Below are 6,217 nucleotides of genomic sequence, written 5' to 3'. Positions count from 1 at the left end.
TTAGGTCAAAAATGCCTAGGAAAGCCGTTGTCCCAAGCCGGAAGAGACCCCTCTCCGCGAGTGGGGCCGAGCGACGGTCCAAGGCTCGGAACGAACCCACGAGGCCACCACCTCCGGTTCCTTTCCTGCCTAGGCCGGTTCCCTCGCGCTCATGCGCCGGAAAGGTTGTCTCTACCGGGAGGCAAGTCAACTTTGACTTCCTCTTCCGGGAAGGGTTCAACCTAGGGCATCACCTTAGGGCCCAGGGCTTAGAGTTCTTTTGTTCTCTTGACCTCCCTACCTATCCAGGGTTAGTTAGGGAATTTTACGGTACTGTCGCACGGGGTAGTGGCGGTATCCAGGGGACTGTAGCGGGTGCCCCAGTTTTCATTTTCGAGAACCTTATTGCTCGAGTCCTCCATCTCTCCAGAGAGGGGATCTTTCCCACACAGCCCTCAGATAGGATAGAGGCCCTTACGGCCATCTTAGGGAGTCCACCTGTGGAGTGATTGATTAAAACCCCATTTGATTTTGATGAGCTCAAAGCATTTGAGTATATCTTGTGATTACTAATGAATTCAATTAAGTGTTTCAGTGAAAATCCTGTCTAAGTGACTCTAGAATTGGTTCATAGTATTTTGGATAAGTTAAGAAGTCTGCATGAACCAATGTCTGAGACTCGAGTCGACTCCCGAGTTTCACGAGTCGACTCCAAGCGTATCAAGGTCACTGGCACGAGCTCGAGTCGACTCCGGATCAGTTCGAGTCGACTCCAACTGAAAACAGACAGAAGGACAGAAGAGCAGTTTTCGGGTCTGAGATTCGAGTCGACTCCAGTGGAATGCGAGTCGACTCCCAGCGGTGCACAAAGAAAAAGTCAGAGAGCGTTTTATGGACTCTGAGATTCGAGTCGACTCCCGCAGTATGCGAGTCGACTCCGAGACTGAGCGACCATCAACAGACAGAAGACCATGTTACTGCCTCTGAGATTCGAGTCGACTCACAGACAGCTCGAGTCGACTCCGAGACAAGCTTCACGTCAAAAGGCAGAAGACCAACTTTCGGAAACTGAGAGCCGAGTCGACTCCAAGGAAGTTCGAGTCGACTCCAAGACTGGATGAGCCAAAAGACAGAGAATCGGAAGTTCGGGCTCTGAGATTCGAGTCGACTCCCAGGACAGTCGAGTCGACTCGAGAGGACAAAATTCAAATTTGGATCCACGGACTACAGAGAATGAGCCGACTCCAAAATTGCCAGGTCAGCGCCAGAAGTTGGCGAGTCGACTCCGGGTCAAGACGAGTCGACTCCCAGTCAAGACGGCAACTTTAATTCAAACTTGGAACAGTTGCCGAGTCGACTCCGGAAAAGCTCGAGTCGACTCCTGCTACATCCGAGTCGACTCCTGATCGCGCGAGTCGACTCCAACCCACCAACGGTCACATTGTCAGGCTGCGCAGAGTGTGCAGAACGGCCAGAAAAAGCAGAGTAACGGCTAGTTTCCGTGGGGGTTGGCTTAAATAGCCACAGAAGACTGTAGCAAGGCAGAGAATAGACATTCCACTCCAAGCATTCAAGTTTCCAAGCTCTCCAAGTGCTCTTCAACGAGAAAAAGGAAAGATCTGCATTTACTGCTTCAACAACTTCTTCCCAGCATTCAAAGCTTCCTCCTCCTGCATTCAAGTCGGCCACTCTTTCAAGAGGAGACCGGAGTTCCAGAAGCCATACCTCTTCACCAGTTTAAAAGCGTTTGAGGGCTTCTAAACTCCTTTACGTTTATATTGTTTAAATCTGCTTTTTGAGAAGCTATTTTCTGTTTTCTTCTATCTCTTGTATTTACTTGACTCAATCGGGGGATTGAATCAAGGGGATCAAGGTTGGTTGGTGAGCCAAGTTAAAACCAACGTGTGTAAGGGTTTGATTGTGAGCCCGGGAAAACAATCGGGGTTGGTTCTAGTCGGTGAGCCTGGGAAAACCGACCGAGTTCGTTGTGAGCTCGTAAAACAACAAGTTTGGTTGTGAGCTTGCAAAACAACCGACTGTAATCCAAGGGGGTTATAGTGAAATTCCCAAGTGAGACTTGGGGAGTGGACGTAGGAGCAAGGGTTAGCTCCGAACCACTATAAAACTTTGTGTTTGTAGTGCACTGTCTCTCATCTTCTTCCCCGCGCATTACTCACAGCATTTAGCTTTAATTAGATAACTTGCTATAGTCTTAATTAATCATCCACAAAGTTTTTAATTAGTCAAATTATTTTAAAAAAAACCCAATTCACCCCCCCCTCTTGGGTTGTCTATCTGGGCAACAAGTGGTATCAGAGCCAAAAACTCTTCCACTCAAGAGTTAAAAGATCAAAATGACAACCCCATTTGGATCTTCTCACATTGAGGGTCAGTCCACCCAAAGACCCCCTTTCTTCAATGGATCCGATTACTCATACTGGAAGGCTAGGATGAAAATATTCATCCAAGCCCAAGACTATGAGATGTGGACCATTGTAGTAAATGGTCCATACATCCCATCCACATATGTAGAGGGTGTTAAGGTACCCAAACTAGAAATAGATTGGGATGAACATGACATGAGGAAGGCACAATTAAACTCTAAAGCTATGAATGTGTTTTATTGTGCATTGGACCGAAATAAATTCAATAGGGTCTCTACTTGCAACTCTGCAAAAGAGATCTGGGATAGGCTTGAAGTGACCCATGAGGGCACAAATCAAGTTAAAGAATCCAAGATTAATATATTGGTTCATAAGTATGAACTATTTAAAATGGATCCTAATGAGACAATCACTAGCATGTTCACTAGGTTTACTGACATTGTCAATGGCCTAAAAAGCCTTGGCAAGAGCTATACTAACAGTGATCTTGTCAGGAAAATCCTTCGGTGTCTACCAAGGTCGTGGGAAGCCAAGGTGACGGCGATCCAAGAAGCTAAAGACTTAAACAAGCTTCCACTTGAAGAGCTCCTTGGATCCCTTATGACGCATGAGCTTACCATGAAACAACACAACGAGGAAGAGTCCTCCCATAAGAAAAAGGTAATAGCATTAAAATCTACTTCTTCTAACAAGGACTTGTCTTGCAGCAGCAGCAGTGAAGAAGAAGAAGATGAGGAAGATGGTGGTGAGGCTCTTCTTGTGCGCAAGTTCAAGAAGTTCATCAACCACAAGAAGTCCTACCATCAAAGGAGAGGCCCCTCAAATTCCTACTGCAAGGACAAAGGTAAGGAGAGGGAAAGTGAGGGGATCGGGTGCTATGAGTGCAAAAAGCCGGGGCACATCCGAGCTGAGTGTCCCTTACTAAAGAAGGGCAGCAAGTACAAGAAGAAGAAGAAAGCCCTTGTCACCACCCTATCGGACTCCGATGCATCATCTTCATCATCGGATGAAGAACAAGAAGAGAAGGCCAATTTTTGTTTCATGGCCAACGAAAATGAGGTAACTTCCGATACGCATTATGATTTTTCATTTGATGAACTGTATGATGCGTTTAACGAACTAATGATTGAATATAAGGATCTTAATGTTAAAAAGAGGGAACTAAAAGTAACTAACCAAACGTATATCCGTAAGTATGACTCTTTAATTAAGGATAAAGACGCTATTACCAAAGAAAATCTAGAACTAAAAACAAGCAACCAACTCTTAATTAAGAAAACTAATACCTTAACTAAAGATAATGAAAAACTAACTAAGGAACTTTCAAACCATAAACAAGTCTTAAACAAGGATCTAACAAAAGAACTAAATGAGTTAAAAGCAGAAAATCAGACATTAACTAAAGAACTTAACAAATACAAACCCCTAGTTGAAAAATTTATATATAGTTCTGAAAAATTAAACATGATACTAAACAGTCAACGTGCATTATTTAATAAAGCGGGCTTAGGGTATAAACCAAGGAATAAGCAAAAACTTCTTAGTAACTTCTTTGTTAAAGCTGGGGAAACTAAAATTAAGAAAATAACTTGCTTTTGTTGTGGAATAGTAGGACATAAAGCAAATGCATGTAATTTTAGGAAAAGTAAAACTAAAAGAAAAAATAAAAGGGTATGGGTTCCAAAAGGAACCAACTTGACTAACCATGAAGGACCCAAGAAAACTTGGGTACCTAAGATGACATGATTTGCTTGTGTAGGAGTGTCTTGCAGCCAAGGTCAACAAAAATTGCTGGTATTTGGATAGTGGCTGCTCAAGGCACATGACGGGTGATAAAGATCAGTTTTTCATCCTTGAAGCTAAGAAGGGAGGTGTTGTGACGTTTGGAGACAACAACCAAGGTCACATCATTGGTATTGGTAAAGTTCAAATCACCCCTTCTGCTTTTATAGATAATGTTAGATATGTTGATGGTCTTAAGCATAACTTGTTAAGCATTAGTCAATTATGTGACAAAGGATATGATGTTATGTTTAAACCATCACTATGCATTATAACAAATCCTAATGATAATAGTTTAGTTTTTAAAGGGATTAGACGTGGAAATATATATGTGGTAGACCTAGAAGACCTTGCAAAACATAACCAATGTTTAGTTGTTAATGAAACTAAAGAAAATGATGCTAGTTGGTTATGGCACCGTAAGTTAGGTCATGCAAGCATGGACACAATAACTAAACTAGTTAAAAGAGACTCCGTGATAGGTTTGCCAAAATTAAAATTTGAAAAGAACAAAATATGTGAAGCATGTCAATTTGGCAAACAATCTAGAAACTCTTTTAAATCCATAAAATGTGTCTCTACTTCTAGGCCTCTAGAATTACTACACATGGACCTATTTGGTCCAACTAGAACAACAAGCCTAGGTGGAAATAAATATGGTCTAGTTATAGTAGATGATTACTCTAGGTACACATGGGTCATGTTCTTAGCACATAAGGACCAAGCATTTTCTATGTTTAAAAAGTTCCATAAGGAAGTAACAAATGCTAGAGAGTCTTCAGTCATAGCCATTAGAAGTGACCATGGTACCGAATTCGAAAATCAATTGTTTGACGAATTTTGTAGTAAAAAGGGGATAACCCATAATTTTTCTGCACCTAGGACACCACAACAAAATGGAGTTGTGGAAAGGAAGAATAGAACTCTAGAGGAAATGGCTAGAACGATGTTATGTGAAAGTAACCTCCCTAAGTACTTTTGGGGAGAAGCCATTAATACTTCTTGCCATATATTAAATAGAGTTTTATTAAGACCCATTATAAAGAAAACACCTTATGAACTGTGGAAAAACAGAAAACCAAAAGTTAACTATTTTCATGTTTTTGGATGTAGGTGTTTGTACATAATAATGGGAAAGATAATCTAGGGAAATTTGATCCTAAATCTGATGAGGGAATATTCCTAGGTTATTCTACAACTAGTAAAGCATATAGAATCTTTAATAAAAGAACCCTAGTTATAGAAGAATCCATACATGTTGTTTTTGATGACTCTAGTGACATCTCATCTAGTAAGAAGGTTAATTTTGATGATGATATTGAAATACTTGAAGAAAAGATAGATGAGATGGGATTACAAGATGATAATCAAAAGTTGATTGAAGGAGAATCATCAAACCAAGAGCCTATAGTGGATCATGGGCTAACTAAAGCTTGGAGGTATGCTCACGGGCATCCTAAGGAACTAATTCTAGATGATCCATCACAACCCGTTAGGACTAGAGCATTCCTTAGGAATTTGAATAATCATCTAGCTTTTGTTTCACACTTTGAGCCCAAACATATAGAAGAAGCCGAAAATGATGTAAATTGGATAAATGCAATGCAAGAAGAACTAAACCAATTTACTAGAAACAAAGTGTGGGATCTAGTAGAGAGACCTTCTGAATATCCAATTATAGGTACAAAATGGATATATAAAAATAAGCTAGATGAAAATGGAATTGTTATAAGGAATAAGGCTAGACTAGTAGCAAAGGGTTATAATCAAGAAGAAGGTATAGACTTTGATGAAACCTTTGCTCCCGTAGCTAGACTTGAGGCTATTAGACTTTTATTAGCATATGCATGCTCTAAGGACTTCAAACTATATCAAATGGATGTAAAAAGTGCATTCTTAAATGGGTATATTAATGAGGAGGTGTATGTAGAACAACCTCCTGGTTTTGAAAATCATCAATACCCTAATCATGTGTATAAACTGAACAAAGCACTTTATGGATTAAAACAAGCACCTAGAGCATGGTATGAGAGACTTAGTAAATTCCTATTAGAACATGAATTCTCTAGGAG

The sequence above is a fragment of the Phoenix dactylifera genome, chromosome 5 (genome assembly GCF_051530095.1).
Source record: "Phoenix dactylifera cultivar Ajwa chromosome 5, Ajwa_hap1_PhDact_Kaust_v1.1, whole genome shotgun sequence".
NCBI lineage: Eukaryota > Viridiplantae > Streptophyta > Magnoliopsida > Arecales > Arecaceae > Phoenix > Phoenix dactylifera.
Note: the sequence above shows the minus strand (reverse complement) of the source record.